The following is a 24,157-nucleotide window of genomic DNA, read 5'->3' as shown; positions in this document are numbered from 1 at the left end:
CTGCACCATCAACGTGTATGTCAGAAGTCTGCCTTAACTTAAAACCTGACCATACGCAGAACAATCTCTTTAGTATCGAATCAGTTGAGATATATAAACACCATATGCAGGTGATAATGGAATATTGCTAGATATAAATGGGAAGTTCATGCTGGAGAAACTGAAACATCTACATAATGTAACTTACTGAATGAATATAGTACTTATAATGCCATAACTCTTTTTTGTTGTTTTCAAAATCTTTGTTTTTATGAAACCTACCATGCAAATGTTGAATTATACAACACACGCTACTTGCGGAAATTATTGGCAGCTTTGAAATGAATATGCCGTCAGTACAATTTATAATAACGATTGCATTTTTACATAATGCGTACATTAATTGATTTGGTGTACATTAAGTCTATCGTCTAATTGTTGAGAGCAAGATGATGGGTTGTATAAATAAATGGACATTGATACATGCTAAAGTTACCATTTATATGAGTTAATGTACATTGATATCAATTTCAACATACGGGACCATCACCTCTGTTACAACTGCTAATATATTAACTATTTTTTTTTGCAATCGGCATGGATAAGGATTGATATTAATTTACAGTAATTATGATCATGTCATCATGAATCTTTTTCAGGTAAAAATAATGTGTTCAAGTTTAGATCTCCACCGTAAAGATTGTAAAGCTCATCATTCAACTAAAGAATGATATCAGTAGTAAACGAAAGAAAGAGAAAGATGCGGAAAAATCAAGATCAACTACAAACCAATGTCTGTTAGCGCTTTTTTCAACATTTAAAGCTTCTACGATCTTATAATGAAGTGGCTATATGTTAAGAAATATCAACAAGGAATACAAGATAATTTAAATTGGAATGTAAATATCAGATAAACATATACAATGTATTCCATAGTCACGAAAGTTCAAAACCCTGCATGGTCTTTTCCCTGAATGTCAATAGTTCCACGGATGGGAGTAATGCATTTCTGGATAATGAGTCTCCAGTTCATCGTAGGTTGACTCTCCCTCCGGTCGAAGCGGATTCTAATTCACGGTATGGCTGATTGAACTGGAGTGTCAGTAGTGGGTTGTCCATTAGACAGAATGGGAAGCATCAAGTGGCAATATTGTTTTTGTTCTTACTGATGATATAATGCCCATCTGTAACGAAGAAGGGATTATTTGAAGACAATGATGTAACATCATATTGCATTCCACTATATCATCTTTATTTATCTGTATTCAAATATTTATGTTTCATTCCAGAACATAATTTAATTATCATGACCTCCCAGCAAAAAAAAAACTAACATACATTTAATACTGTTATTTATGTTACAGAACTGTTCAGTAGGATGGGTGGGAGTCAGTGTATTTCACAGATAAACAGAGTGACAGGCCTGGAGAATCCAAATGATGACAGATATATTGGTGAAATTATCATTTTATAGAATAAGGAAACAGTGACTATAACTAGGTCACAGTCCCCTTTGTCATTGTATTTTGATTAGGATGTTCCAGCGGGGATCCTTGTTAGACTTGTCAGTACCTCTTGTGTGTCGTAAGAGGAGACTAAATTGGACAGTCCTTGGATGAGAATGCAAGATCCGAGATTCCATGTCATAGCAGGGGTGGCACAATAAAGATCATCCGTGTTCAAAGGCCATAGGTACCGTGCAAGTGGCTCGATTATCATTCGTACACACTCTTCAGGATATAATCGGAAACAGCGTTACCAACATACTATAAATGCCAATTAGTATGCTTTCGTGCGTCGTTTCAAACAGGTTTCACTACAAATTGAGCAGTATAGAATTATGTGTGATAACATATCAACTGATTGCCATAGCCAGTAGCCTAAGAAGTAGGAAATATCAACAGGGTTCTACATTAATAAAAATATCAATGGTATGCTTTTTATGAATTTAACGTTGTTGCATAATGTCGGTTTAAATCAAATTGAAACTCTGTAAAGACACATGTTCTTTACATTAAAACAGTGGAATGAGTTCTAACAGAAATAACACATGACGGTATTCTTATACTTAGGCTAAGGCCCGAGTACCTATTAATTTAATAAAAGCAATTGAACCAATGTATTCAGGAGAAACGTCTATTAGTTGCAGTTAAATACAATTTGCTGATATGGGGGAAATGTATTATATATATAATCACAATATGCAATTCAATATTGGATCTGTAATGCAAGTAACGTTTTTTTTTCATACATGGAAAGTTTAAAGTTCGAATCCCGTCGATGCCTTTTATATTTGATTTCTAATGGTTTTAAAGACATCTAGTAAAATATAAACGTTTCATATTATCATTGAGGTGTATATCATAAAATTGAATGGAACATGTGATTACTAAATTGTTATCTTAAATTCCCCAGTGCTTCCAAAATAGAACATCATTACATGTAGATTTTAAATTAAATCGCCCGTACTTGATTCGATAAATGCAATCACCGTGTACTTATAAGCATGATTTACCATTATGCAAATACAAATAACTAATGGGATTTTTTCCGATCACTTTCACACAAATTTACTATGTTTGAACTAACCAAGATAAACGTTTTCGTACAACCATGTATGTGTCCCAATCAACTATCTATTTTGTATTGCTTATAGGAGTTATGAGATTGATCACTGTTCGTTATCTTCACCTTACATGTAAAGTGTAAGGACAGGAACTGTGCATTGATCACAACATCATCTAATGTTGTCGTTGAAATGTATACTTCTGACGGCCGTTTCACTAAACGATTGTTGATCGTAAACGTAGACTTAAACATGAACGTAGCACGTACGACCGTTTCACTAAAAGTTACGATTTTCGATTTACGATCAGGATTGATCGTAATCCTACGAGTGGTCTAGGGCTATCGTAAGTGCTCCTACATGCACGTGAATGAGCAATATAGCCACCATGTTGGCCCCACCTGAGATCATTCTGTGACAGTATTTACCTGACTGAGTTTGTTTATACTTTGTAGGAAGAAAACAATCACAATGACTTGCAATCTGCTTTTGCACAAGGATATTGTATATTCTGACCCCGACTCTTAAATCAATTAGATTTATCCTTCTCTGTTATACACAACCACATATGATTACCGTCAAGCAAAAACCACCCTTAAGTGAAAAATATCACTTTTTCACCTTTTAAATGTTTTAGATAGAAGAATGTCTCCTCTTTCTGTTGATATGTAACATTACGTTACAGCCCAATGATAATGACCTTAAAATCCCCATCAAACTTGGTAAAAACTTGCATCGATTCGTTTGACGTCATGATTTTTAGAAAATTACGTTGTATTTTGTTACGTTTTGTTACTATTTCAAGCGTAATCAAAATACATGAGTCTGATTTTTTTTTTATCATCTGATATATAGGTATACATTTATCAACATTCAAACAATTATTTAGATTATGACAGATTCAAAACAGGCTAGTTTTTATAGTCTTTTATTCTCCCTGGGTGTCGGGAGAGGGGGCGACTACGTCCTTATACGGGGCCCTGACAATAGGTCTCATAAATTTAAACAAGTATTGCATTCTCTCTGTGGTTAAACCAGCTGCCGGAATGGCTTGGAGGAAGGATGGCATCTGTATCCACGCCTGCTTTCAGCAGTCTTAGTTGTGTTCCGGGTGAGTCTGGCACTTCTTTAGATACAGCAATACCGGTAGAAGAATGTGCACAATATATAGGAGAAATGTAAATCATTGATAAGAGTTTAATTCAGAGAGGAAATTATATATACATGTACCAGTACCTTGTTTGAAAATGATTAAGGTTTGATTTTTGTTGTTGAGATGACAAGTCAGCGAATTATACCGTAGTCGCCGCAACCCCCTCCCCCCAACATCCACACACATCACCCAACTACAATGTATCCCCTTTCAGGATTGATGTTACATGTAACAGCCGAAAAAATCGATATGTGGTAACATAATAAATTAGACTTGTTACAATCCATTTCTTATGTGAAAAAAAAACCACCCAACGTTCTTTTAAATAGCGTATTCTACCTGGCTTATCTGCTTGGAAAAAAAGTGTCTGAATTTTCTAATACCCTTGAAGGGAATGAAATAATTGGATGTGAATGTTTTCCAGTCCAGCCATTCTCCATCAGCACCACTGAATACAACCACTTCGTTAATAGATGTCCCGCTTTTTCTGACTACGGATGCTAACTGATTCAAGCTTCAACCTCTGACCTTCTGTATAATTTTTTTAAGTAAACAAACCCGCAGTGATTTTTCTACATATTTAGATGGGTCCTGTGGCTTTCAAATTGGGGGAAATAGTTGACATTTTAGTCGAACTGGGAAACATCAATTTTATCGTAAATAAGTTTTAAAATCATATCGAACCCTATATTATCTTTATTTTACACTTCTAATTTTCTTTAACCTTCTAAAATTTTCAACTAGTCTATCCAAATCATCATTCCCATAACAGTTTGTTACATGTAAGTCTTACGTATATAATTTACATCGAACGTTTATTTTTTTTTCAAATACATTTTCCTTTCATAATTTCATTATTGGGGAAAATACAAGCTAAACTGGGGGGGGGGGGGAAACTGGCAATTTTTTGGAGGGGAAAGGGCCGAAATTCAGACCCAAAATGGGTCCCCAAAAGTCACCCGACGTCCACTAAGCTTTTGCCATGGTGTGGGACTTGCATGTGCAAATTTATTTGGGGGTGTTTGTCACTCAGCAATCTACAAAGTAAGTACGTCAACATGAATTTATATTTGTTTTCTCATTCAAAGTAAAATGAAAATGCTTCTTTAAAAATTGAAAGACCCATACTACATGTGCAACTACACAATCGTTCTTATTACGTCATTACTATCTTTAATTATTCAATTTGGATTTTAACCTGAAGCGTTATCACATTGTAGGTGGCTTTCTTTTTCACCCAGTCCAAAATTCTCAAAACAAAAATGAAGCATAGAAATTACGCTAATAGCGACCTTCGCGTGTGTTCCGTTTTTCCCGGTGTCAAATCCTCATCTACTAGGAAGTTGACCTACGTGATTTACAAAACCTATTTTTAAATACTATTTGTTCGCCAGAAAATATTAAATTGTCTAATTTTAGAAACGGAAGTACACAGAAATAATCAAGAAGCTACGTTCTATAGCAACTCCAAACAACTGAATCTTTCTAGGTGTAGTAAAGTAGAGAGGTCCAACTTGACAAACATGATGCGGTACAGGGGTCCGTGTTTGCCAAACTATCTATTCTGTATTGCTTATAGGAGTTATGAGATTGATCACTGTTCCATATAGATCTTCACCTTTCATGTATACAGCATGCGAGTAATCAAAGGTATATAAATGGACATGGTTAAGCTCTGTTGACATCGGCGAAGCTGTTTGTACCAGGACTGGTTGCTCATGCAGTTCTTATTATCGGTAAATATCACAGTATTTACAACAACGGATTTTAAACACACTTGCTGTAATACAGTATTTTAATACATTTTATAAGATATTTTTTCACACTTTAGTGGTTTGTGAATTTTATTTATTGTAAGGTACCTGTCGTTCTACTTTCACTTCATTCAAATGTGCACTATATTTGACCCGATCTAATTAAAATCAAACTTCTTAGATCCGCGCCGTATACTCTGTGTAAGCGATTGTGAGCGTATCCTAGGATCTGATTTTAATTAGATTATATTTGTCCAGAGCAGCTAACTTGTCGTTTTTTTTGTAATGGCCGATTGAATGTGATCTTTGTGTTGTTCACAGATAGCACATACTTCAGTCTTGGGTAACATTAATTTTATATTTGGACAGCAAATCTGCCAGATGCCTTTGAACGTCGGTAGCCCTACTGCTGTCTTGTCATTATCGATACAAACATCTTCGTATATTCTGTACAGGGACTGTTTACTTTCACTGCATGGTGAAATTATGTGTACACCGATATTCCTGTTGACTGCTGCCGGCTGAGGCAGACCATGCTCTTCAGCATAACTAGATATTAACTGAGGAACATCCCTCAAAACATCAAAACCGTATGCATTTGTAGGCCACCTATGTTTATTTCCATGAGTTCTTGAAACCAACCCATTTGTGATCAGATGATATATCAGAGATTTCAATGCAAACTCGCCAATGCTGTGTAGGTTTGTCGACAAACTTAATGTATCGAAGACGTTTTCTAATTGAATCTCCATCTTTTGACTGTCTACAGTTACATTTTATATTTATAAACTTCGCCATAATATGAAAGTCTTTCATTTTTTGTCATCTCAGTTAAAGAAATGGCGTGTTCTCTGATGTCTGAAAAACTAAATGTAGAAATACAGTTTTTCGCACACCCACATCCCTTTTCAATTAAAGATCGTTATTTCACATCTTCTGTACAAGGATCATGGGGATAAGTTGGCAATCCCTTCCCCAAACATGTGTACCCGGGCCTCTAAATCGGTTGACATATCGTCTGATTCACCGTCATCACTGTTTTCGTTAATAGAACTCGCACCTGCGTTCTGATTAGTAAAATTTTTCATGGGAAAATATTCATTGTTGATATTGTCTAGATCCTAAAAATTTTACAAAATATTTCATTAACCGTCATCAGTGAAATACAATCATTTGATTGATCATCGGGTTTTTAGAATTATTTTCAATTATTTGTCAAGCATTTTTTTTGTACATATTTACAGCATTGTAAGATACATATGTACGTTCACAATCAAGGAATAGTACATATTGTAAAACTTGTAAACACCGCTGAAAGTAAACCAGCAGGTAGCACAACAGGTAGCACAACAATCGGACGGCTATTTTATATACATGCAATTCATATTGTATCGATCTAATATTTCAAATAGGGGAGGGGGGGCGTAAACCCAGATAAACGTTACTTTAAAAATATGTCTGTTTAAAAATATGACTGTTTGGTATATGTCACACATACATTTAGGATGTCAGGTGAAATATTGTCATTTCTATAGACTTTCATTTTACCTGTATTTCCCGAAGAAAGGGAAATACCTGTAAATATATTTTTTTTCGACGAAAATCCAGTATATGCATAGCACTAATTAACATCAATACTAAACACTTAAACCGATATAATATATAATAATTATATATATAACAGATAAATGAAACTTGTGTGTTTTAAAGTGCGTACTGACAGTTCCATTACTTCTCAAGGAAGCGCCTAACATGTGATTGAAAAACAACGTTGCAGAAAATCATGCCGTCATATCGTAAAAACGTGACGTCGACTTTACCGATTGATTTCTCGATAAACGTCACAATGCACTTAAGGGTGGTTTTCGCTTGACGGTAATCATATATGCCAGTACCGTAGGGGTCACTTCCGTTTTGGATCCGGGTTCTGTGATACCAAATATAGGAAATACATTGTATCACAAAGTTCGGGTCCAACATGATCCTAGCCCCTGCGACCAGTCTGCAGAAATAAATGTAAAGACAATGGATTCATATTTTAAAAAGTGAGGAGGGGGAGGGGTTAGTCAACATATCAAACTCTGCCTGTAATAATAACGATAATAGTTGGTAGAAAAGTAATTTCTGGGGGGGATTGCTACATATGCCTGCATCACCGTTAGATTACATGTATAATTAATATTAGGCAGAATTAAAGACATTGAAATTACCATAGACATGATCAGAAATTAATTCTCTTTAGTAACAGTTCATTTAAACCCAAGACATTGTGATTCGACGTTCTCAACTATTTGTTTTTGTTCGTCAGATCAATGCCTTTGATGCAACTGACAAACTGCATATTCGATTTATAAACATAAACAATTAAGGAAAATATGATAATAATATGATTTGGTAAAACGGGAGAGAGGTTAAAACTCCTGGTTTGTAAATGGAACGTTTCTGTAGTTATATGAAGGTTGTTAGAAATTAAACATGCAAAATAGGCCTATTTGTATATACAGACAAGGGAAGGTTTATTATCGGACCCTTGGGTTCCGACCCCTTGTTATAAAGTTACTCTCCAATGGGGATCCGGGTTAGAATATGTCTTCAGTACCTCTTGCTTGTCGTAAGAGGCGACTGAATGGGGCGGTCCTTTGGATGACACTGCAAACACCGAGGTCCGGTGTCACAGCAGGTGTGGTACAACAAAGGTAATTTTCCAATGATTTGTAGGCCAATTTAGGTCTAGCATCAGATGTGAAAGTTGACTCATGTGTGGTAGTATGCTGCAATTGTATGCCAGCATGAATGTGTTGAACAATAAAAAAAATATGAATTATCACTCGACTTTCCTAGGCCCCAATATTAACACTTCGTGTAAATAGCCGAGGTTCATTGATGTATCAGTATTATTTTCAGTTCAGTAATTCAAATACCCCCTCCCCCTCCCCAGAGTAACAAAAAAGAAAAAGAAATCTTATTGCAAAGAAATACAAATACACTAATTGATAGCTGATTACAATAAAATCGTAAGGTAAAATGGCCTTTTTATTTCATGCAGGAGTATAGACGCTTGGTAGTTTCTGCCAATTAAGTCTTTAAATTCAGTCCAACAAATCAACAATATGCCACTAGTATTATACGTGTACAACGCTATTTGTTTTACCAAGATGCTTCATTGAAGAAATTTATTTAACATTATTGCTTTTATATTCACCTAATGTATTATTAGTTTTCTTGGGCCGAGGTGTCCACTTTTAAATGTCAGCTAGACCATGTAGACAGATTCAATGATGTAATATAGTTGTATTCACCTTTTTGTGTTGCACATATGATGTGGGAGAAAAACATAATTGCCCTATCTATGTCATGTAAACAGTATTTGGGAATTGTCAAACTAACTGTATAATTTTGCTGCAAGGCATTTGATATCATTATACCATATCTGGTAGTACTGTAGTGTATTGAACTATATCAAATATATACAAAGGAGCTACTTTCAGACTAGCAAGTACTAGTAACACTCTAGTGTATTGAACTATATCAGGTATGTATAGAGGAGGTACGTTCTGACTGGTAAGTACTAGTAGTACTACAGTATATTGCAATGTATCAGATGTATACAGAGGAAGTACTCTCTGACTGGTAAGTACTAGTCGTACTGTAGTTTATTGTACTATATCAGATATTTACAGAGGAGGTACTATCTGACTGGTAGGTACTAGTAGTACTGTAGTTTATTATACTAAATCAGATATATACAGAGGAGGTACTCTCTGACTGGTAAGTACTAGCAGTATTGTAGTTTATTGTACTATACCAGCTATATACAGAGGAGGTACTATCTGACTGGTAGGTACTAGTATTACTGTAGTTTATTGTACTATATCAGATATATACAGAGGAGATACTCTCTGACTGGTAAGTACCAGTAGTACTGTAGTTTATTGTACTATATCAGATATATACAGAGGAGGTACTTTCTGACTGGTAAGTACTAGTAGTAACGGTGTTTATTGTTCTAACTCGATCTGTACAGATAACATAATTATGGATAATAATCCATTATGAATCATTGATATGACAATGACATGATCATTATTGTATTAATTCTGGATAATTAAATTAGAGATAGTGTTGTGTCATAATTAGGGCATAGACTATAATTAGAGAAAATGTTACTCTGTTCGTAATTACTAATCAATTGTTAATGTTTAAAGTGATGGATGAACAACGATGATGATTGGTTGAAAAATCCGATTGATCTATCTGTCAAAATTTCGTTCGGAGTTCCTCTGACTTCTTTTCTCTGGAATGTGTCTTCCTATGTCTAATTTTGGCGCTATTTAGAGAACGGGATTTTCCATAAAAGCATGATATATAACGACATGCATTCGTTTGATGTTTGTTTTTCATTAATATAAAAAATCAGCACAACTAAAAATATCAATAAAATACAAATTAATTTAAAGAAACAACATACATAGGCGATGACGTGACAGAATAGTCAACTTGATGACATAGACCGTTTACTGGTAAAAATAGACATATTACACGAGTTCCCGGCATGAATCGTCTGCTTTACGAGATATATAACATGATCGAGCAAGTGGGGACTTCTGATCTGGTAAATATTAATGGGATTGAATTACGTCATTTGGGACTCAGTCAACGAGTGCGTTTTAGATGATGCTGAGTTGAACTTTCTACTCGATATTACAATGGAGTCGAGTTTCATTCCACCGTTCCAACGACATAACCAGTGTCCAACCTCTCCAACACAATGCAGCATGAATCCAGTCACCGCTCGCTATCTTCCTTTATATTTAATTCATCTTTTAGCCATTACATCTTCAATTTGGCGTATAAACCATTTAAATCTGCACAATAACTGTTCCTGACCTGAACGCACAGTCATGCCGTTTTGTTGTTGTTTTCATTCCTACGTATATGTATTCCTACGCGCCATTTGAAAAACGTTAATTCAAACTTTTTGGAGGGAGAAGCTATTTGTTTCTCTATCTTAAAAACATAATTAAATGATAAAAAAATAAAACTTATAATTTTTTGTTACGCACATTTATGAAGTTTTCCGTCCAATATTTCGTTTGATACATGTATCAAGCAAAGAATTATAAGTTTCATTTCTTAATTGATGAAAATAAATATCAGTTTTTGTATCAAATATAAAAAAAATATTGAAGAATAACACTTTGATTTTGAAAAAAAAATGAAAGATATCTGATACGTATCAAGGCAACTTAGATTTTTTCCTTCTCTAATTATAGTTTATTTCATTAGTTTTAGGTTGTGTTTGATCGAAATGTATTGCAAGAAAGTATACGTTATGCACCCAGATTCCATTGGCCTCTCCTAAAGTTAAGAAATCCACGTTTTGGAAAACAGACTTTGCATGGTTTAGTGACGATAAACTATATTAAATTTAAAGCTGCTAATACGATAAAGTTCTGTGTGTTTTTACAGTCTTGTGATATACACGTGAACCTTGGACCGATTCAACAGACCGTAACATGTATCGACTGTTCAAGAACTACAACTAATGCTAGTGCTAATTTGTCTTGATTCCTAGATATTTCGGAATGGATTTGTGCTTCCTGCATATAAAGTATACCCTTGAATTATGACCTTGACATATATATATACGATTTCATCCAGTCTATACAGAAAGGAATTTCATTTGGACACTTCAATGTATGTGGTTTATTTGGTAAATTAGACCAAATCAGAATCATGTTACGTAAAGGTTCATTTGATGTGTTTGTGGTTACAGAGAGTAAAATAGACAGTGGTATATCTGATTCAGAATTATCAATAAATAAATATAGGTTCGTAAGATAGGATCGGGGTATGCATGGTGGAGGAATTGTTGTGTACATCAAAAATAAATATCAGGTTACAGGTGTTCAACACTACGAAGATATTCAGGTTTTATATCTTGACAGAAAATTAGTAACTTCTCAAGGTTCAATTTCGCAATTGTCTTTAGGCCGCCAAGTTCTAAATATGAATGGTGTGAACATTTTGAGAAACATGTGAATACTTTAACTACTATTGAAAATAATATTGCATTTATTGACGATTTCACATCGATGGAAACAAGAATCGAAATCTTAATAGCCTACTGAAAATGTACGGTATTCTTCAAATGATGAAATAGCCCACAACAGTAGCAAAGGACCCGAGGACTATCATTGACCATGTATATGTTTCTGAACCACGGATTACTTGTAAATGTGGCATATTATGCCTAGGCATCAGCGACCATCGTCTGTTGTATGCTGTCCGTTGGAATTTAAGATATGGTACAAACTATCACATTAATGTAAGATACCACAGTTTCAGGAATTTAGGTGAGGACCAATTTCATCGTGACACTATGATGTCGATTGGAATTATATTGAAAATGTGATCGATGTAAATCAATTGTTCTTCAATGTACTGTTTAGAGTGTTTCAATATTCTGCACTTTCTTTTGAAAGGTTGTACACACGGTTTTCCAATTAGATTGACCAAAATTTGAAAGACTTAATAAAACAGAAAAAGAAATATATTTTAACGGTTTGGGGGGATACAGTTCAGTTGTTTGTGTTTCATGCTTTCCAATAGCTTGCATGATGAAATGGAAATCATATTTTCACCGGTTAAGAACAAACACTGGGAAAATGCCATCTTTGTTTCAAATCGGGTGTCTCATATATCAAGGGCGGCTCCTTGCAGTTTTGCTTTTGTAAGAACATGCGAATGGTAACTACAATAAACATACTGACAGTTGACATCATTTTGATCTGACAAGAGACTGTTAAAGTTTTTTATCCAGCAGTAATGTGATCGATGACGATTGGAAATAAGTAGGCGATCCATGTGACACGAGGAATGATTCCTTCTTAGGTGACTGAGATAGACATTTCCCTTTTCATGCCCGATTACATTGACTGTTATATCATTCTGATTCTTAAATTTTCAATATCCTTCAGCTACAATGAAAATTATATTCCTTTGAAATATAATTCATCAGCATATGCCGTATACTTCATAAACTTTTGTGGATCGTTATTTGTTAGGCATATTGACGCCAAAACAGTCCGTTAAAAGCATGTTGGTCATTGTTTTAAATGGAAGGTGAAGATGCTAATTCAAATAATTTTTTGTTCTCACTCTCATTTTGGAGAGAAATTCTTTCTTTTTCTTGCTGGGGATTTTACAGGACAATAGTGTGTTTCAACTCGAGAAACTTAACAAGCTTCTAATTGATGCCTTCTGTCTGAAAGGAAGGCGTAATCTTCCTGCTGCTCTCTTGCAAGCTTTGCTGCAGATTTTACGTCTTGAGTGTTATATGGCATCGCTCATGGAAATCTGGTTCCACAGTTTCAGTCTTATATTTCTTCTCCTTAGTAAAACTTGCATGATTAAATACCGTTCGATGTGTTGTCGTATTTAAGCATGTTTTGGGGTATTTTCGTATTTGGATCGCAGGAATTACAAAGGTTCGAATTTAGTTTTGTCTTCTGCAGAAAACGTATGAACTTTCGACCCGTTGATTGATTGTGTAATGCAGTCATTTTTGGTATTAGTGGAAATACCGACTCCTATTTGATTTCTTTTTTTTTTTTTGTGAATCAGTATCATTCATTTCGCAAATGTTCTTGCTTTCTGTGACGGGATTTTGATTTCAATACAAAATGTTGCAGCAGCAGACATTGGGTATTGTCTTCCCCTGTGAGGAATATAATTGTATTTCCTCTTAAATTGCATATCATTGGTAGTGCACTGATGTTCTGAACGTTTTTGTGACGATCTAAGATGCTTATACATACTTGATATATAATAGCATTATTTGCCACATTGGCTTACCTCTGTCGGCGCGGGTTCGAATCCCACTCGCACCGATAAGTGAGAAAGTTTACAAGTTTGCTACCGGACGGTCGTCGTACATTTTATCTGGGTTCTCTCTTCTACCAATAAAAACTGGACGCCACCGGATAACTGAAATATTTTTGAGTGTGGCGAAAATCATCAATCAATATTTGCCACATCAATTGCATATGGTAAACTTTTTTTCCTTAGGGGTCTTTATAGAACTGATATAAAATCTATCAGCAGTTGTTGGAAACTATCATCAATTTCTTTTTGTAATAATTCAATTGATATAATATTGAGATCTGATTAAGCAACTGTGGAGTTTCAAGTTTGTTGCACGATCATCAACTTCCCTGTCACCAGGGACGGATCTAGGCCAACCGAAGTAAGCGCACATGGAATTCAGTCGAACAGGTTTTTTCCGATAATGACAGGATTTGTGTGTTACTTGAACGCTATCCGGTGAGATAGTAGCATCGCCTACATCGGTATACCGTTTTCATATGCAGCAAAGCATCAAATCTAATATTAATATTTCATAAAATGTGATTTAAATACAATGTTTTAATAAATAAATGAACGTATACTAATGATTAATGTTCATTATACGATTACTTGATAGTATTCATAATGATTATCATAATAACGTACAACGATTACCCTTTCTATACTTATATATTCGAATGTTTGGCGATTTATCGGTATGCAAATCACTTGATTCTGTAACTCTTTGAAGTTGGTACATTAAAAACTCAACATGTAATTACATATTTATAAAATAGCAACACATTTGCATTTACTTTTTTTAGAATAACAATTATAAACCTTTACACTTGTATGATATACACCCCCACAAATCGTTAATTGTTCGCATATTTTAATTAGAGAAGTAATGCTACTTAACTGATCGCCTGGTCCACCACAAACTGATGCATTTGACAGTAACACTACTTATATACCAGTCAAACTGACTATGTAAGTTCTTAAATTTCATTGGGTACCTACAAGAAAATGTAGACTTTAATGCATTAAATGTAAAACTTATACAGTGTCAATGTTGATGCACCAGCTGAGCATTTTGACAAATAATGTCTGTCCACTGATGCTCAAGCTGAAGTATTGGAAATCGAAATAATAATAAACTTGTAAGAACTAAAAAAAATAGTAATAATTAACTTTCTATGTGTCTCGCTTGGGTTCTCTCGCTTCATACTTTATAGGTCACACTGGAGTTTACGTTATCTGACAAATATCCACGTCTTCAACACATGTTGTCCTTCCCAAGGACAATAAAAGGAAATGAAAAAAAAGGTATATTTTAATTTTTAAGATGTGGATTGAGGTTTTCCTGGTATGTTATCTCAAAGCGATTATATTTGGATGTATTTTAATCCCCACAAACGAAAAAGATGAAGACAAAATTTAAGAATGACTGGGGTGTTTGTTAATTGTAGACGTATCCTTCATGAATTCTAATGGAAGTCTAAATTCCAATTATCAGACTTTCAAATGCAAAAACAAGTAAAAAACACATTGATATACATCATTTTTTAAAAACAAAATCCAACAGGGCGTGGCTTTATTGATATTTTAACAGTTAACTATTGTTTATCGTTATCTATCTGGACATGTTTACCTGAGCTACGCTTGATTGTCTCTTATTCAACACAGTCACAATGAATTGCTTGCATTCCTTCGACGATTGTAATAGATATTGTTGATCAATAAAATTGGCTAAGTTTCTGATTAATGCCATCAATTTTAATCAATCTAACAATCAAGCACTTAATCATGTTAATCAATTTAACACATCACATGACTTCAGAGGTAGCCTCACTATATTAGAGCCTACTGCGCCAAAGCACTAGTTTTTGCCTAACTATAAGGCCTCGGCCGTGTGGATATTTTACACCGTAAATCGAAGGTTTCGATAAGGGGTGGATCTGTAGCTCTCTGGTGTGTCCAAATATTTTTATCACAGAGCTACAGTTCTGCTAGCTTTTCCCACCATACCACATGGTGTATCAATGAGAGGGGCGTGTAATTTGGAACACTTCCCTCTGGGGAGTTGGGTACACATTTGTTTTAACAACAAGATATTATAGTTTGTCATATTGATGTGTCAATCCAAGAACATTTGCGTTTCAATTACCAGTACATCAAAAGCACTCTCTATTGTTATGTCAGTGAGGTGTTTAGTACTAGCAGTAAATCAACCAAATTCTTGATTTTATAATGTCGAAAACATAACAGGTTCAATTCGGGGTGGACAAATATCAGATTCAATTTCGATGCCATTTTTTTTCACAGGAGAGAAAGAACGGAAAACATGTGGTAATATAAACAGCATTATCATTATTTTTCTGAAGGCATCCTAAATGATTTTTGAACAATTTTGAGCTCATCAGATATGGTCAAATGAGTTTTTATAATCTTTCTTTAGACAACTGTGTATATGTCAATTTTTCACATTTTGGCGCATCTGAGCTAAACCTCAAATGATATATTTTGATCACTTTTGTCTGTTATCCATCCGTCCGTTGGTATGCCCACTTTTCATTTCTAATTCACTAGGCCAAGTTCAATCAAAATTGACGCAAGCAACCTTTGTATGAAAGGGATTTAAGTATGTGCAAAGGAAGAGCCATGATCAATGTGGAGATAATGAAGAAATTGAAAAAATATGGTTGAATAATTTAAAAACTCTTACGAGAACAATTGGGCTAAAGAAGTTGAAACTTACATAAGAGCTTCCTGCCAGAATGCAAATGTGTGGTTGTTCAAATCGTGACCTCCGGAAGTAGAGTGACGTCAGAATATGGGATCAACGTTTTTATATCTGTTAATGTATAACAACAATCTTCGAAAATGTTCTCCAAAAAAACAGTCATGATTAGTCATAGTTCTATGATTGGCTCCTCGGGTACTAATGATTCCAGTTTGTTCAAATCATAGTCGTGACTTATTTCATTCAATTTTTTTTAACTACTAAGCATCAAAAATCAAACTTGTCAAATTTAATAGTGATACTGAACATCCGTTTTGTTTGTTCACTTTTTGTCTTTGAAAAAATAAAAAAATATCCATATTAAGACACCAACAGTTGTAAATGCATCAGCACAAATGTAGACCTCTGCTTAGCGCTCGGGACTGTTTCAGGGAAGGTTCTTTATCGTGCCGATTGCCATCTTCTCAAGCCAAGGATCATTGATTCATTACCTCACACTAAACCTTGACATCAGTCACTATATAAAAGTTGGACGCATTAGACCATTTCACAATCCACTATAAATAAAATATCCAATGACATCGCGACATCCTGTAATGGTGTACATAGATTCAAATGACGCGATGTCATACTATTGTATTGATAAGCACGCGAAATTGTAATATTTGCACCGCTAATTGAGATGATTGATATTAAATCAAGTTTGGAAATCATTTTGCTTCAAACGATATTGCTTTAACGATTGCAATATCCATAGTACATGTAAATATCAATACACGTTGTTATGAATATAACCGCATTATCAATGGTTCTCACCCTTTTGTGGAAGCAATCAGAACGAGCCCAACTTTTTGAGAGTCACTGATGTCAAGTGTCTTTGCGAAGTAACGAAGCAATAACCCCTGGCATGTGAAAATGGTCGATTGTTGTCACAACACGATACCCCCGGTTTTAAGATCATATAAAAATTCAGTAACTTTTTTTCTTCTCAATCAGGACTCCCGGTCACAAAGTGAATATTCTACCACTGAGCTACAGTCATCGTTGATTGTGACAGTGAGGAGTAAAACCTCCAGAAGTCATGCTTGGATCAGGATCTGAGGGATTTAGGATAGGGCTCCATGGCTCGTACATTAAATATGGAGTGTTTTTGTTAAAGTTATTGTACAGTTGTGGGCAGCAAACGACTTTAGTGAAAACAATATTTTTCATTCTTCGATTTTCTTCACCTCTAAATATATAGGAAACAAAATGAAGGTCAGAGCATTAGCCCCTGCAGATTAGTTTTAGATGGCATGTAAGAATCACCATGTCTGTCTGTATTCACATTCATCCTCTGTCCATCCCTCCCACTTGCATTTAGGGAACAATTGTGTGATAAGGACACATTAAAAGCTCGTACTTGTGACAAAGAAGGCTTTCGAACAGAATGATAATGATTCATCAAAATCAATATCAAGCTTTTTCCGTTCTTCACGAGATCTACTCGTCGACACACAACACCTTCTACATATACATGCATGGTATTTAGGTTTCTGTTATTGTTCTTGAGCATCTTGTTAATTTGAGTTTGAACTTCAATGGAATGCTTGATGAACAGTGAGTTGTTTTCTGAGAAAATGTTTCATTCAGACCAAAATGAACATATCACCATGATGATATTCAATTTAATGTGACGCCTTGATTTCTCAGGTTCACACTGAACTCCCATGACGTCCTGAATTATTGAGAAAAGGAAATCGATTTGAAGTGGTAATGAATCCTATGTACGCCTACAAGTAATTATATCTGGATTCTGATGCTAATGAACTTGTTTTGGCCTGTCTAGATGCAACTCACTATAACATTGATATATTTGCATTTGTGTTATATTTACTTCATTTTCACTTTGAAAAAAAAATGAAGAATTGGATTACTCTATATACAAATCAGCTTGTGACACCTAATACAATTACACGAGACAATACGAATATGAAATTATCTGTGTTAATCTATCCGGGTCAATGTGCAATGGAACATTACTTATCCTATTAACACTATATTGTCGGTGAAATCAAACACATTAGTGATTGATATAATGATTAGGGGGTCAAACATTTAAGAAATGAAGCTAATTTTGACCTATGTTATACAATATAATGTAAATTGATGCATTTGATAATCGTCACGCCGTGTAAGTTAATGTGAAAAGATAAGCCTACATTGTACAAGCCTTCATTTTTACAATAAAGTATATAAATTGAGGAATAGAAATCATTTGCATCGCACAATGATTCACTTAGCAACATACTGACAAAACACTGACCGCCATCTTGGTTCTTAGCATAACCGGAAGATGTGCTTTTTGTTAAGGTATTTGATGCAGTGGGAAGTTTGTTTTAAAATATAAAGTTGACATCCGACAAAATACATTATGCATTAGAAAATGCTACATGATTTGCGTTTTTTTTACTATATAAAAGTTTTGAACTAAATCATAATTTACCATAGAATGTAGCATAATGTCGCCTATTAAATACAACACGGAATGCGATCGATAGTTCAATTTCTAAGACATGGCGCACTTTATTCTTTGATAAGCAGACGTATTGTTTGTTTTCAATTTCTGTCTTTCTCTGTGTGCCTTTCAAACATCTTGTGTATGCTTCTCCCATTTGGCTTATCAGATTGACTTCAAACTTTGTATAATTCTTCATTGCCATTTGTAGATGTGTATATTGTCAGGACAGGGGGACCCAATAATTTTCCTAAAAGTTATTTTCGATGTAAGAGCAATTAATGTGTAAAATAGCTTGTGAACACTTTTATAGGGCTTATAAGATAGCCTTGAAAATGTGTATACTACTTCATTATAATTTGATGATATTGATATTGTTCTGACCAGGGATTTCATATTTTCCTGGAATTGACAGTGGATCAAAAGGGAGTGTGTTATAGTTTTTTTCATGTACAAGGGTGTGTTCTCTCTCTTGCTTGTACTTCGGTTTAAAACATGTTTATGTATCATATACATGTACATCAGTGAGATTAATAACACCGGCATCGGATTTTTTATCTAAATTTGTTTTAAATGCGTTCATAATGTCTTTGTTCCTGTTTATACGTTTTCCTCCATATAATGTAGTACATTAACGGGGTGAGGGTAATATAGAGTACTTTCAAGAGGGGCGACAGTTGTTTGTGATAATAAAATCTCATATTTTGGAATGAAACAGTAAAAGTTGCAATGATTCACATACCATCATTTCGCACATGGCATCGCTGTACCAGGGTTAGTATGATTTTTTACCGTTAATGTTTTGTGTTCTTAGAAGTAAAACAAAAAGATTTTGCCTTGTTTGACGGTGACGAAAGGCATTGTTTTGTTCACGTAAGCCTTCAACTTAACGGTGCTGCGATGTAAACATTTTCTTTTAAAGTAGTACCGTCTTGGGTTACCAGGGAAGCGTTTATCTATATCAAGTTACATTATACAATACAAATACAGTTTACCAATGTCTTCAGCAAATCAACAAATATATTGCCAAAAAAATTTAACCTTTAGATTTATTTGTGTATCAGAACTTGAGAGAGACTTCAGAAATCCCAATGAGACCGGAGGATTTAATACGTGTGATTAAAGTCAAGTTCATTGACTGGGAGTAAAAGAGAGAAAGAGGGACTGGTGTAGACTGTCTGTCATCTAGGCATATAAATGTTCAATACAACCAATGTAAACACACGATGACCACATAGACACTACAGACGGCCCTGATACCCCTCCTGGGTACACCAAAAGCACACACAGCACCCTGATCTTGTCCAGGTAAATTCCAGGTAAAAAATAATGACCATAGGATAGCTCCGCCCACATCCAATGATCCTTGAAGAAACCGCACGGTATTTTATTTGGGTCGTTAACGCTTCTCCTTTGATATGGCTTATCCAATTGACTTGTAACAGTGTAGACTGCTTCTTTGCCATTTGCTGATGTACATATTGTCGGAACATTATGATCAAATGATGTTGGTGGATCTAAGTGGGGTGGATATTTAAAATAGCCTTTGAACACTTCTCTGTATATATGCCTTAACAAATAGACTTGCAATTGTTCACAATGCTTCATCATCATTTACTGATGTTGATAATGTTTGGACTCAGGGATCTGATGTTTTCCTAGAATTTACAGTGGATCTAAGTGGTGTGTTTTAAAAATATTTTTTCATGTAAAAGGGTATGTTCACTTTCCTACAGGTACTTCAGAATGACAGTAAACAATTTTGTATCATATAAATCAATGATATAAAGTACACGGCACGAGTTGTATGCGTGTTCCACAAATATGGAACGAATTTGCCCCTAATACGGTGGACCTTTAAAATTATCGGCACCTTTGCAGTCCTATTTCGCCCGTGCGAGCTAGACATTGAAGTCCACGGATGATCTCCGTGGATGTCACCTGTACCTCCCTGTGATAAAACAAAGAAATAATTTCCGAAATGATTCACCCATAAAGCCTTTTTGTATGCCCCCCCCCCCATTAATTATTTATAAATTAGCTATATATCATCCAATTCTTGTAATTGTTGTTTAGGTATAACACCGGTAAATGTCCTATCAAAATGAACTTAAGCAATTGTAGTTCCATATATTTAAAGAAATCTTGCGCGATTTTTCTCATCTCTTCTTCTTTTCTCTTCATTTTTGTACCCCTGATTAGGAAATGTTGTGTAATTTGTAGAAATAACCATGTGTATACAAAGGAACTATTTGCTGTTGGTAACTGAGGCTACTTCCTGAGGTGCACTCCGTCTGTTTACACACATGTGAAAAACACGTGGATTTATGGGGAGTCTTGTTTGCGGGTAATTCATTTTCAAAATTGCCGCGTAGGGTGTTGTTTTTCTGGTGTCGGCAGCTGAGATATGTAACATATAATGTGTCTGACTGCGTTATTCGGTATCAATTTTGTAAACTGATTTGTAATGATTTTTTTCCTCTATAGTAATATATAGTGAACATAATTACCAGTGTGCTACCTTTAATGATACGTTGGTGGTATCGGTTCATATCCGCATGTATACTTCCCTGCAAGCGTTCACACCTTTTTTATGAAACGCCGAATTCTCGACATCCTGTATATAAACACCTGTGTTATTCCTACCACTCACCGGTACATTGTTTCACGGCACGTGCAACACAATTTCAACAAATAAAAGAAGGGTCATAAACAACGACAATCATATGCCAGTAATTTCAATTTAGTAAATAGCAGTTCAAAGAAATATGTATCATAAGCAGTGGTGTATTTTAAACGTAAGGTTTTCATTGTAATTAGGAATAGTTGCTTAAAGGCCGAGCTTGACCTACTTGAAAATCCGGTGGTAGTGCAATTAAGCAAATTTGGTGTAGGGCGGTGCTTATTGCTGCAGCCGAGTTAAAAATAAATTCCAGCATGCTGATAACAGAACAGAGCACACGTGTTACTTGGCTAAACAAGTAACCCACAGTGGTAATCTCTACATAGTATATACAAGGCAGGATTTACAACACATACTGCTGATTTATTGATTGACTATCGAATACAATTAATATACACTCTTGATTGAAATAAAAATAATTTGAATTATTTCAATTAAAAATATTGATACTCATACAAAATACTCTGGGCTCAATATATCTTTACAATTCATTTCAATAGAAGCTCTCTATATATTTACACCAAATTTTTTCTCTGTATTTAAATGTTAGTTTTTTGTAAACTTTCTTCCCTTTCTGATTTCGTGGTGCATTTGGATTTCTGGAATGATACACTGAGGTATGCTCCCTGTCAACATCCTCATTCCAATGACACACAGCAAGGTTTGATCGCAGTTTATACTGATCTACACCAAAAACAATTCTCTTGTCCTGAAATATGTTCATGACATTATTGAAACTCTCTACATAGAAAGTATTTTTTCCCAAAATATAATCCTCAGGATATTTATAAATAACAGATCCTATAAGCGTATTTTCTAAAAGTTTTTTGGCAATTTTACTGGTCAATACAACTCTGGAAGGCTCATAATTTTTATCTTTTCTACATCTTTACTCTGGATGACACTTTTCATGTGAGTTTTCGTAATGTGGAATAATATTCTCAATGAATTCTTGAAGCTTTTTTGGATTTCCTTCGCAATAACGAACAGCCCAATGAATATGAGTGGCGATCGGTTCGGTCTTGTCAACTAGCTGTTCACTCCAGGTAAAACCCTCCGACTTCCTACTATCACTGGATATATTTTTGAGTGATTTCTTGAGTGATTTAACCGAATGCCATAAATCATTCTGATTTGTTGTTTCTTCTGTATCTTTAATGAATTTGTTGATACTTAGATTTCTGTCATGCGAGTGAATCTTGATGGTGACATCTTGGGAGGTGAAATTGTCATAAATAGCTTCTGTGCCAATTCTTTCATGTCGTTGAGAAACTGGGTCTTGTTGTTTTGTGACATGGACACAATCCAAAACGTTGTGACTTTTCTCACCGATGGCCACTACAGATGTGTCTTTTGCATTTTTACGCCATCCATGTCTAGCATCTGTTAAATTATTGATGCCATCCAAGTCTTCATAACTCCCGATTTCCTCATGTAGAGAATCTTGGATGGAATCTTTATATTCGACCTCGACAGAATTTTTATACAGTTCAAAACATTGTTTCCTACTGGACCAGTTGATGCACTCTAGTCAACTTCCATTAGAGAATCTTGTGTAATGAGATGGTAGCATTCCACTACACATGAGGCCATGACATATTCTGTGGTTGACTAGATATTCGTCATTGGGCAGATATGGTGAGGATGACCAGGAATAACTGTGCATTTTTTCCTTGGAACATTGGAGGCGCAAAGAAAGAACATGTCCTTTCATGGTTTTCTTCAAAAATTTTAATTTTTCATTGCAGTTTTTTGTATGAGCTTCACAAAGTTCACATATATCTAGAAGTGATGATTCTGCACAAACAAACATTTTTTGATTTACATCCTTCTTTCTGACTTGAAGATATGTTGAAGGAAATTGTGTTTGATTCAGCTCAATACTTTGGTCCTCGGAGTGTTTTTTTAGCCAAAATTCCAAAAGTTCCTCGATTATTACAGCATTGTTTACAGGTGCATTGCGCTTGGAAGTAAGAAATGTTTTCACTTCTTGCAATTTTCCTTAAATTTTAGTTTTAAATTCTCCATCACCTGGAATTTCAAGCCTAAAATTTGGTGGACGTTTCTTTGATGATTCTTCTTTTTTGCCATGATTTCTAATACAAGATTTTTTATGTTTCTGAGAGAAATTGTACTTATATATCGGTTTTCAGTAACATGAAACCATCCTAAATTGATTATGGGTTTTCCCTGTGGGACCAAGGGGAGAGTAATGGATATGAGAAAGAGGAATAGTATAACCCTACAAACATTGTTAATTTTGAAAATTTACTTTTTGATTTATCTAATTTTTAATTTCAAAGTTCATATTTCTTGAAATAATCAAAATTAAAAAAATAAATATTAATAAAATTTAATTTCTCCTCTGTTTGGCCTTATAACAAAATTGCAGAAACTATAAACCATTCTCTTATCACCCATATCATCATGGGGGGAGGTCAGTCTTCACACAGCTGCATCAATTAGTACCTACAGTGTTCTCATTTAGAGACCATTTTCCATCAATGTGTTATTGTATTTTGTAAGAATAATGGGTGAAAGGCAGAGATTAATTTTGGATGTAAGTGAAATGCAAATGGAGGCCATAAAACATTTGTTCCTGCATAGTGACTGGGATTTTCACTTTATTGACTCATCACAGGAAGAGAAATTTGGCGGGAACACGTGTGTAAGACCAGAATGTGTAGACAAAGAAGTGCAGACAAATGTTGAATTAGAAACTGGATATTTGGAAACCGAGTGCATTGACAATAATGGAGATGATGCAGAAAAATTTGTCATCCTGCAAGACAGTAACAAAGACGAATGTCCATTCTGCCTCTGCAAACCATGCATCACTGACTACATCAACAGGCAATTATGGTGGGAAATGGAGCCATTCAGACCGCCTCATCCCAGGAATTCAAAATTGCGAAAAGAAAAATATAAAAGGTT

At 34.9% G+C, this 24,157-nt stretch overlaps 1 protein-coding gene and 1 long non-coding RNA gene across 2 annotated transcripts in view; both read right to left on the bottom strand.

Moving 5' to 3' along the window:
• The window catches only part of LOC125665416 (leucine-rich repeat-containing protein 15-like), a 996,853-nt gene that overhangs the window by 779,409 nt on the left and 193,287 nt on the right, over positions 1-24,157 (bottom strand). The gene's annotated exons all lie outside the window — the stretch shown is intronic.
• LOC130050788 (uncharacterized) lies at positions 388-8,369 on the bottom strand. Its single transcript, XR_008799049.1, has 3 exons — positions 8,052-8,369; positions 7,348-7,454; positions 388-1,163 (listed from the first exon to the last, which is right to left on the bottom strand). It is a non-coding gene; the product is annotated as an uncharacterized LOC130050788 (long non-coding RNA).

This window comes from Ostrea edulis, chromosome 10 (genome assembly GCF_947568905.1).
Source record: "Ostrea edulis chromosome 10, xbOstEdul1.1, whole genome shotgun sequence".
NCBI lineage: Eukaryota > Metazoa > Mollusca > Bivalvia > Ostreida > Ostreidae > Ostrea > Ostrea edulis.
This window is presented reverse-complemented; position numbering and strand designations above follow the sequence as displayed.